The sequence below is a fragment of the Falco naumanni genome, chromosome 8, assembly GCF_017639655.2.
Source record: "Falco naumanni isolate bFalNau1 chromosome 8, bFalNau1.pat, whole genome shotgun sequence".
Classification (NCBI taxonomy): domain Eukaryota; kingdom Metazoa; phylum Chordata; class Aves; order Falconiformes; family Falconidae; genus Falco; species Falco naumanni.
In genome coordinates, this window is record NC_054061.1 from 19,849,439 (window position 1) to 19,860,926 (window position 11,488).

At 49.7% G+C, this 11,488-nt stretch overlaps 1 long non-coding RNA gene across 1 annotated transcript; it reads right to left on the reverse strand.

The window, feature by feature from the left end:
- Nucleotides 1-8,517: 8,517 nt before the first annotated feature.
- On the reverse strand, nt 8,518-11,102 carry LOC121093006. The gene is made up of 2 exons (XR_005829453.1): nt 10,824-11,102; nt 8,518-8,879 (listed from the first exon to the last, which is right to left on the reverse strand). It is a non-coding gene; the product is annotated as an uncharacterized LOC121093006 (long non-coding RNA).
- Nucleotides 11,103-11,488: the final 386 nt, after the last annotated feature.

Here is an 11,488-nt window from a genome sequence, read left to right on the forward strand (position 1 = left end):
CACAAGATTCCACTCCTTCACCAGCATCTGCTCCTCCACGCCTGGGCTGCATTGGCACACACAGACATCCCCAGGATTGTCTGAGCCCAAAATGAGGACAGTTGGGTCTGCTGGGGATGACATACAGGATGCTCCACACAGCCCATGGGTGTAATCGGCCATAAGCACTCCCAGATGGCCGACCTGGCTATGTTGGGGCAGCAACAGGACTTCATAGGTCTCACCCCAACTGTGCTGGGGCTCTTGCTACTGCAGAGATGTTGTCGGTCCCAGCCCTAGCTGCATTGCCCACCTGGCCTGGAGCCGTCTTTGGTTTCAGGCACATGCAGTGGCAAGAAGCTGGTCCCTGCTGGGATGGGAAGGGTTCCTCTGCAGATGTCTCACTGATGCTGCAGACCCTCTCTCCTGCAGCTGGCACTTAGGATTTGCTGACCTTTGAATTCCCTAAATCGGTTGCTCTCAGTGTTACTCTGACAAGCGCAGCCAAGAGATGCAGCCGCTGGGTGGGTGCCAGCGCCGAGCCTGGGCTCCAGCCGAGGCAGGGAAATGCCTCGTGCGGCTCGTGCTCAGGGTGGAGAAACAGCAGTGATATTCCTCCATCCCTCCTCCCCCTCCGTGCTGCGTGACACCGAGCAGCGTTCAGAAAACCCTTTGTAAACAAGGCAATGCTGTCTGCCCTAAGATAGAGTTTACTTTTTTTTTTTTTTACAAATTTTGATCTACATTTTTCAAAAAGCTTTGTCTCTAATTTTATTTCCTATTTTCTAAACAACTCTGATTTTTTTCAAACTTCCCCAGTGTCTTTTCTCCCACCAAGCCAGAAGTAGAAGCAGGAGCCTTCCCAGGCAAACTGGGGATGGTGTGTGCCACCAAAATCCACTAAAATCCTGACAGGGCACAGGGTGCTGAGACGGGACCTGACACCCACAGCTGTGGCAGAGCCGGTGACCCTGTGGTGGTCCTGCTGCCTCTGCCCGCCTGGCAGGTAGAGGGGGGCGTAAACAGCAGAGACATGTTGGCTATGACACTGTTAGCATTTTCCCAATGAGTTATTACCAGGTTAAAGGGTTGTGATAGTGCCAATATCCAAAGCTGGGTTATTGTGTTATTAATGTGTGGCTGTCGCTGGCTATTAGCACTGTGATCAATCCCCGGTGACAAGGGCTGCTTAGCCTGTCACACTTTGTTTTATCTTCCATTCTTAGACTTTTACTAACTCACAAATTGCTAATCCAATCTCCTATAACCCAGTTAGGGGAGGACATTGTCTCTGTGCTGCTCAGAGAGGGGAGCTGGGGCCCAGGGAGCAGATGTGCTGGTGGCAGGGTAGGCACGCGTCTCTCAGGGGTGAGAAACTGGCTAAATCAGTTACATGAAGCCCAGGAGAACATCTTGCCTTAGCCTTTGGTACTGACTTACCTCTAGGTCATGTCCATGTCCTGGTCACCCCATGATGACCTGTGGGTGTCATCCCCATCTCCACATCGCCCACCCCAGTGCTATGAAGACAGCACTGCCATCTGTCCAAATGCCTCCATCAGGCATCTCAGAAGCCTCAAGAGCTTTGGCACATCCACCCTGGAGCCTTCAATGGGCAGAAATTACCTCAAAACTTCAGTCCTAGAGATGAGTCTGCACTTTGGAGCAACCCATTAGAAAGAATTGGCAGCTTGTCTTTGACCTCAAGCTTGTTTCATCGCCCGTTTCTTGGAAATGCTGCATTTCTCTTAGTCCATTTCTGATCACTGACTACTGCAATACCTTCTCGTCAGAGAACTCCAGGCAAGCTGAGAAGGAGCATTTGTGCTCTAACTACCATTCATGGAGACCATGCTGCCTGAATACTGAGGCCACCAACTGCCCAGAAGACCTGCTCAGAATGCACCACAGCCCACAGTTTTTCTCTTGAGGTAGAGATCTGAGGAATTTGGATTATAAAATGAGTTTCTCTCTCTTTCTGTCCATGGCAGTAGGTGATGGTAGAAAGAAGACTGAGAAAGCTGGTGGAGATGCTCCATTCGGGACACTTGGGGTTGTGCAGGGAGTGTGAGACAGGACTGGTGTGGATGGTCTGGGGGTAAATGCACAGCCTAAGTGTGGGGGCTGGTGTGGGGTGTCCAGGAGTGGAGGATGGGATTGCTGAGGCTGGAATAAAGCTGTTGAAATAATGCCCTGCATGGTGCACCCCGTGCAGACAGGAGCCTGGGGTATTTCCCAAAACCCCTGTTCCCAGATGCTGGAATGTGTGTCGCTCCTGCACACACTCTTCGGGCTGGCGAATTTTGCTGCAGTTGCTACGCACGTACTGAGAAACTGCTTTTTGCTTCCTGGCCAAGACAGTTTTGTAACATCTCTGCATGCAGCAACTGTTTCTCTGCTATGGGTGGACTGAATTCGTATGTGCACAGCCTGAAAGTCTGCAACAGTGCCCTGAGGCTTGCAAAAGGCATCCTATCAATAAATGATAATGATTCCTGAGCGAGAAAGCCGACTAGCTAGTTCACGAGTCCCAGATGCTCCAAGTGCACGAGGGAGAGCTCCCAGGGAACAGGCAGGGGAAGGATCCGGCCATGCTGAGCACTGGGGCTCTGGTGTTCAGCTCAGGTCTGGCAGCTGGTGTCTCAGTGGGCAGGGAAGCAACGGGAGGAAGGCATTTCCTACAAGGCATGACCTCCCTCTGTGCAAACAGAGGTATTTGACGTAGCACTGAATTCTGCCAGGAGGGCAGGAGGATGCTGTGTTGAGATCTAATCCATGGTGAGCTCGTCGGCAGGACCAGGGACACTCGTGGCCTTTTCTCTCGTACCTCCAGGCCACTCCACAGACCGTGAGTCCTATTTTTAGGTTTTCATATCTCTACAAGAATTTATGAAATAGCTTCAGCATTTACCAGAGACAGGCCAGGACTTCCCACCCATTGCAAGAGCTGGGTAAGTGCCTGGGTACCGGGACGCATTCCTGGAGCCCTGCAGCATTTCATAAACTTCGCTGTGTTGGAGATTTGTTCTGTTGGAGAATTGTTCTTAGTGCTGTCTTTGTGTGTCAACATACAATATGCAAGCACCATACCATGCTAAATATATTCCAGCCAGTTATTAGGAAACAGATAGCACCACAAAAGCACTAGAAGCCCATTCAGGCTGGTTAGATAGCACCAGCAGGAGAAACAGGACAGCACGCATCTCAGTATAACATGCATTAGGAAAACAAAATAACAGACACATATAAATTAAACTCCCCGAGTGATACGTAGTCAAAACGGTTATAAATTCTGCACTTGCATTATGTAAAAGTCACACATGGAGAAGAAGGTGCAAATGCCATTGCAACTCATAAAAACAAAGCTTAGTGACAAAAAGCCCTGGGCTTTCTCTGTGGGAACGGGAAAAAATGACCCTGTTGGGGGAGATTCACAAGGCTGGTCTGACTCAATGTGAACAAGGTGTCGGTTTAGATGTGGCTTCATCCTGCTCAGGGATGGAGCATTGTCCTCTGTCCTTGTAGCTGGAGATTCCAGCCATTACTCATGTTAGAGAAAGATGATAGCCAACATTCACTTGTGCTGGGCTCTGCAAGAAAGCACCATTAATAACCCAACTAGTGAGTACCCTTCCCTGCAAAATTCTGTTTGCAAAGACTAAGAGTGTCTGACAAAAAAAAAAAAGTGTGACACTTCCCACCGTGTTGTGGATCACCTGTGCCCTGGAGACCTTCCTCTCCCTGGGGAGCTGGTGTCACTTGTGCTAAGGGAAGGATGAGCACACCTGGAGCTGTGCCTAGTGCTGGGAAGGGATAATAGAAGGTTTTTTTTCTCCCCTAGATTCTGCAAGGTCTATTTAGGAAAACAGCTTATATGTCAGCCCGGGTGTCACATTGGGTGTGACAGGGCCAGCACCGTGCTTCAGTCAACAAACAGGGCTAAGCATAGTTCAAGCACTCTGTGTTCCTACGAGCTTTTAGATCAGCTTAAACTGTTTAAGCAGCTGCACTGCAGTTTAAGATTAAGCTGGTCTTTTGAGCAATCTAAGCAGTTTAAAATACTCTAAAGGCTTAACATTATAGCCAGTTTAAGTTGCTGTAGGGGCTTAAAGCAGTGATGTGCAGCCAGTATCTTAACAGGGTTTTCCACAAAATGTGTCTTTATAGCCTGTGATAAGCCCTATGGATCAGGGTGTGTGTGTTTGCATAGGGCATGCTCATCTGCCTGCCTCGCAGGCGTTTCTTCCTGACCTTGCACGTCACTGCTCAAATGTGTGTTCCTGCCTCTTCACTTGGGCCACTGTGTCTGTACCAGTTGGAGAACGCTCTTGCTTTATCTTTCAGCATCCTCTTCCTCTCCCAGACACACCAGATGCACCAGAAGGACTTGCTTCTTCAAACTCACAATCAAGGAAAAGGGAGAAACCAGCTCTGTTTGACACGCTCCGGAAGCCCTGGCCCTTTGTCTTAATGAGGCATCCAGACTTGGTGAAGGAAGAAGAGACCTCCTGCATGCACAGTGCCCGATGCAGCCTGAGCCCAGCTGGGGTCAAACAGGGGACTCCAGACCAGCCTAGCAGAAGGGACATCTCTCTGAGAGCCTGGTTTTGTGGGGCCTTTAAAATAGGAGCCCTTGGCATGCCATAAGACTGCCCTTCAAGGACCACAGAAGCTAAAGGCGGCTTATGCTGCCTTAACTCTGCCTTATGACATGTTACAGTCTTAAGGCATTTAAGTCCTTATGTGTCACCAAGGGTTTAAGTCTTACACAGCTTTAAAAGTGGCTTAAACGCTCTCTCACCTTTCATGTGGGACACGGCATTCCCTGCACAAGTTAGAGGGATGGCAGTGCATTGCTCGCACAGCGAGGGCTTTGCTCCAGCAGTGCCACCTGGGATGGTCCCCTCAGTGCAAGCTTTGGGGTCTCACTCCTGTGACCATACCATTCCCACCTTGGCTACTGGCACAGAGCTTTGCAGGTACTGGCAGCATGGGAGCAAAATGGCACTTCCAGCTCCTCAAAGCCTTTTACCAAAGGGCAACACTGAGCTTTGAGCTTGAAGTCCCTGTTAAGAGATGAGGATGGTGGTCTCACTTGGGGGATCTACACCTCACTGCCTCTGGTGATGGAGAATATCACTTGAGGTTTTCTGGATCAAATGCAACCCCAGGGGTTCCTCTACCCCATACCTGGCAGGACCAGTGCTGGGCTAAGCCCATGTTGCTGACAATAACCTGTCCCTAATGCTTTTTGGGTGGTAGGAAGTTTCCCCACAAGGACATCTGCTGTGCAGGTGCAAGTTTGGTTTATGTGATCCTGTGCTTGGTACTGTCTGTACTCAGACAGGAGAGAAATAACCCTCAGAAGGTTTTTAGCAAGTGTTTCTAACTTCTAGTGGGATGGATGCATCCCATCTATGGGGAAGGGGCTCTAGAGCTCAGGAGCCCACCATCACTTCGTTGTATTCTCCATCCTTCCACTTGAGGCTGGTGCTGCTGGCTGCAGAAGAGTATTGCTCCAGACTCAGTGGGTGATGTTTGTGTGACCTGCCTGTCACCATACAGCAGCAAACTCTGTGGCTGTCTAGGATCCTAAAACTGCCCAGGCAGACAGAGAGATGCTTCCAGAGCGCATTCCCTCTGCTGCACTGGAGGTGTTGAAGGCAAGCCTGGCAAAATTGGTCTCTGAAGTCCTCTAAATCTCACCTTTGATAATGGAGACAGCCCAGATGACTCTGATCTCTGCAGATGAGCATGGGCCTCTGTGCTTGCTTTCCTACCCAGCAGATGGTCAGATGAAGCAGGTTTCCTGTGTCCTGTCCCACCTGCACCCCAAACAGTGAGCCAGAAGCTGAGCTTGAATGGCCCCTCCCTGGACTGTGTCCAACCTGCGTTACTCAGCATTTTCTTCAGAAGGCAAAATCACCCCGAAAGCAGTCGGTCATGGCTGTAGAAACCCAGCACTGGGGGAGGTTTCACCCACCGTCCGGTCTTGCTTCGGGTCACGACAGGAGCTGTGGGGATGCACAGACAGAGCGAGCTCCAAGGCCAAGCTGGGAGCCAACGCCAACGTCACGCTCTGGGCTCTGCACGGTCTCGCTGGACATCGGAGGTGACAGGTGTCAGCTTTGATACAGCCGCCAGTGAGCTGATCCCCAGCCACGTGAGCTCAGGAGGTAGCACATCTGCTGGGCCAGGGCAGGAGCGAGGGTGTCAGCAGCCAGGCTGGCTGATCTACCTGCAGCTCAGGGACTTCTTGCACTCCACAATGTCTGCTGCAATTTTTCTTTCATTGATGTACAGCCCTCCTCAGACCCTCCTAAGGCGCTACGTTAATGCTGGGAGGCTGCACCGGGGTGCAGTGTCTTCTAAAGATGGATTAACGAACTGATAACATCGTGCACACTAAGATCTCCAGGCTTAGACATCTTCAAGTAGCCTGAGGAGCAGTGGGACCCAAGAAATCCCTTTTGTTTAGGCAATGTATATTGCTTCCCATGGACTCAAGTTGTGCCAGGGGAGGTTTAGATTGGATATTGTGAAAAATTTCTTCACTGAAAGGTGGTCAAACACTGGAACAGGCTGCCCAGGGAGATGGTGGAATCACCGTCCCTGGAGGTGTTCAAAAAATGTATAGATGTGCTTAGGGACATGGTTTACTGAGTACTTGGCAGTGATGGGTTAACGGTTGGACTTGATGATCTTAAAGGTCCTTTCCAACCTAAATGATGATTCTATGACTGCTGAGGCTGCTTGGAAGAGGCTGATGTTATGAGGGTTGCTCACTGGTTTGATGTCTCCCCTCTTAAAAAGCCAGATAAGAAGTTCAGGCTAAGATGCAAATTCACTGCTTAATGAGTCTGGGTCCAAAGCTTGGGGGGTGCCTCCATCAGACAGCCCCCACAATTTCCACCTCAGGAAGGATCATTCCTTCAGCAGTGGGGGTCAGAGCACACCAAGTCTCATCTCCTGTATTTAGCATAACCGAGTCAAGGCTATAGCTGTCACACCCTTGGCCCCGGTTACTGGTGTTTTGCACAGATTACATCTGTGCCAGTTTGGCAAGCTCAGAGGAATGGCTGCCAGCACTCCCGCACGCCTCTGTGTCAAGCCCCTTCCAGCAATTGTGCTTCGCTCCTCTTGGCTGAACCACGCACCGCCAGGGCTCGTGCACGAGCTGGATTTATGGTACAGCAGACAGGGCTGTTACTGCTGCTCCACCCTCGGGGACTCTGAGGACAGATGCTCGTGTTGGGAGCTGCCCCACACTGATGAAGCAGTGGGGCCCAGAGGAGTGCCTGTGCACTGGGACACCATCAGACATTCTCTGCCTGGTTTTGTGGCCTTCCCAGAGTATCCGTGTCTACCCTTGGCATGTCCACCTGATGCTTTCAGACGATGACATTCATGTACCAACTTTCCAGCCACCATAGGGAGCATTTGTGTTTGCAAATGAAGTGCCCATGCATCTCTCCGGCACCTGTCTGAGTACAGGTTAGCCGTTGCACAGGTTCCTTCATCTCGTACAGTTCTGAGCGCTGTAGAAGGTGCAACATTTTTATAAATACAAGAGGCCTGCTCATCTTTCTGTTTTTTCAAAGGCAGTGGGCCAGTTTGTTAATTTTGCATTCCTGTGCCCTTACTACCAAAGAAGAAGCCATCAAAGTATAAAAAGTGTAGCGTAAAACAAAATTGCTTAAAATGCATTCCCACCCCCCCCACCCCCCTTTTTTAGATGAGATCACAGAAACTGGGGCTTGCAAATTCGCACCTGGCAAAAGGGTTTTTTGCTATTGGAGCAGGTGAGGGAGTGGACGTCTGACAAATGCCATGTCATATTTTTTCTACACTTCTATTTATCCTGCGTATGGAATTTGAGCAAGGAGCTCTTGACCCAGGCAGTCCAGCTGTGCTAGCACACAGTCCTGAGCAGGATAGCTGAGTCAGGTCCAGATTGGTTAGAGTTGGCTTTAAATTAATTGAACTGTGATGTGCATACCCACGATACATGGAGGACTTCATACTCTCTCACATATTTTGCATTTTTCATGCTGGGATTCTGCTGTCAATGTCACTATCCAAACAGCTATGCTTGAAAGTGCCCATAATGTAAAAAATTCTTTGTTATCTAAAGAAAAGGCTGCATTTCAGGTTAAAAAGTGTGTCTAATAACCATCATTTTCCCTTCACTTTGCAAATTTGGCCAGTTGAAATGAGCAGCTTTTGTGCCTTGAGCAGTGGCAGAGGCTGCACAGGAACATTAGGAGCCCCTGGCTTGCTCAAAATTTCTGCCGAGAAGATTGCTCATTCAGGTGCCTCAGTATGGATGGAGCTTGGGCTCCTGTGATGTTAATTCTTGTACTTTTAGTGGGTCCAGCTGCACCTGGTGGATTTTTCGGACAGGAGACTGCTTTTCATTACGCACATGAGTAGTGGTGTTTCTCAGCAGGACCTGGCCACCTATGTACCATTTGCACCTCTGAAAACTCCCTTGGTGGGGCAGTGGAGTGTCTCTGACAGCATGGCAGCAAACCTTACTTAACAAAGAGACTTTATTTGTACTTGAATTCTTTAAACCATCTCTCCTGTTCGTTAGGTTAACACCAGTTTAAACTTAATCCTCAAGAAAGGATTCACCAAGCTGAGTTTCCATAGCTGTAAAGGTTTACTCTGTAGTTATAAAGGCAGAAATACACACAGGCATGTGTGTAAATGCAGAATTTTTGCATCTCTGTGGGAAATCTCTTTCCTGGGCACCCCAGCATCCAGTGTTTGCCTCCGGACCAGAGACGCAGCTCCAGCTCCTGTATCCTCTTCCTCAGAGATGATTTGCACAAACATGGTACATTTTCCAGGTGAAAGCTGCCTGTTACTCTGTTCGCTGCTGCACTTGCTGTTAGCTGTAAACAGATGAAGTGCAGCAGTCAGCTGTGTTTTCTTCCTGTTTACAAGAAGCTTTGCTCCCAAAGCTTTTCACTTTCTCGTGCACCTACCCAGCCATCACCTCAGTGCCTACAGTCACAGGCTTCCCGTGACCCCCCGTGCTGGACAAAAGAGCCCTTGTCAGAAAGAGGATGCTGCTTGGATGTATAGTCACTCTAATGATGCCTTAGCCACCAACTGTGGTTCAGCCTCACCCTCAGCAGAGAAGGCCCCCATGCAGCCATACTCCACCTCCCAGGTGCTCTCTGACCCAGCGGGAGGTGATTTTCTGGGTTCCCTATCTATTCATTGCACTGCCTCCTTTCAGCACTCACCCTGAGGACAGGCAAGGCCAAGAGCTGTAAAATACTGGTTTAACCCATCCCTATTTGTTTTGTGGTGCTGAAGCTTTGTGCTGATCCCACCTGTAGAGCTAAAAATTGTGCCGAGGAGCTCAGGGGTGCAGGATGTGACCGGGCAGGTGCAGCTTGTGCCTGCAGCCAAATGCAGCACAGACCATCCCAGGGGGGTGCCTTGCATGATGGGGACCTGATCATTGCAGAGCAGCACTTGTGGCAAAGAGACACAGATGAAGAAAAGGGCTTGCAGAAGGAGGCACCTGCCTGCTTAGATGGGTATTGAACATGCATTGGGGTACACCCAGCAGCCCTGTTTCCCCCAAATCTCTGCTTTCTCCAACCCCTGCCACTGGGCTCATCCCTTTGGAAACCCAAGGACAGGGAGAGCTGATATGTCCCAGCATGTTGGTCTGGTTATGGGGATGATATATGACATATAGCCAGGATGAACACCTTGGACTGACTGTAGGTGTCTCCCAGACCCATATGCTTGGTCCAGCTATATCCCACAGGTGAGCAGCAGCATTATGTGTCCGGCTCCGCTAAGACGAGGACAGCAGGTGAAGGATGCTGCCACTCTGTATGCTTTGACTTCTCAAATGCTCACTGGCCCTTGCACACTCAGATGGATATTTTCATGCCTTGGCTGTGGGTGTGAGGCTTCTCCATATCCCTGCAGGGCACCCACCACCCCACTCTCAGAGACAGGTTAGTGTTCAGCTAGAAAACGCAGAAATGATGAAGTGTGAAAAAGCCGAGTGCAAGCCCACCTCTTTCTGATGGTGCCCTGTGTTATGCTTGTGGTATTGGCAGCCTTTCCCCACTGATGTTGAAAGGAATATCTGTTACATTATTTTTAACATAAGCACATGTGCTTGAGCACCCTCTGGCTGGATGGAACAGAGGCATGACTGCAACCCCCCTGACCTCCCCACAAATGTATGTAGATGTAGAGCCACGTACCCTGCAGGGTGTGCGGGAGTGAGGGGGTGCACGCACACAGAGGTTCATGCCCAGCTGTGCCCCTGCATGCACATGTATGTATTTGCATGCACACCTGCATGCATGTGCACAAGCAACATACACATGCACAAAAATATGCACACACAGATATATATGCACACATGAGCACACATGCACATATACATATGCACACACGTGTGCATGCACACACATGTGCAGATGTGCACCCACAGGCTCCCCCACAGCAGTTCTGCTCCCATTTGCCCCTGGCTCCCATAACAACCCTTCCACATGCCAACAGCCGCTGACTCCCCAAGTGCGTGGTCCCTCCCAGACTCCTCCGGGAGGAAATCCACCTCCCTCCACCCAGCACCTGGGCCACTGGGTCGCCCTTCCCAACCTGGCCATGGTGTCAGGCCCCACTGCTTGCCCAGCCTGCCCCAGCCTTGGCATGAGCCGAGCTTTGCTGCGCTGCTGGCCCAACGTTGGGTTTTCTCACCATCTCTGCTGCCCTGGGATGCAGTTGCCATGGCAATGCATGCGCCGAGGGTCTGTACCACCCAGTGGCTGGAGGAAAACGCTCCCCATCTCCTTCCCCACCTGTGATGGACAATGCTGTGCATCCCTGGCTGAAGGAGAAGCCCACAGGGTTTTGCACCACTGCAACATCTTGCACTTTGATCACTCAGCTATTTCACGTTTGGACTCTGGCCTGCTGCAAATTAGGCTGCAAATCTGAGACTGCAGAGCAAAACTGCAGGGTGATCTAAGAACAGTCCTTTCTGCTTCCCAGAAATGTTTTTGAGATATTGTCTCACAACACTGCAAAAAAGACCTTGTGCAAGTTGTGCGATAAAAGTGTTTCTGAACCCATTATGTAATTGCTCTCTGTCATTAAGAGGGATCAAAGTTAGCCTGAACCATTTGGAAATGTGTCTGGAGACATAGCCCATAAGCTCTGTCTCATAACAGACATTTAATAGTTAGGTGATTAATAGGAAAGTGCTTCCTCCTTCAAATATCAATATTAACTTGAACTTTGCCTTAAGTAGGCTTGAGCCTATATTTGAAAAAGTATATTGGTTAATGTGTTAAATAAAAATCAGTCATTTCATACTGTATCTTTCTGCTATAATCTTTTCCTTTGACTCCTTTTCATTTTGGTCCCTCAAGTAATGATTCAAGACCATTTTTCTGCACACGAATATACAAAGGAAACTGTAAGTCACCTGCAGCCTGCGAAGCTGAATTTCCAATTCTTCAGG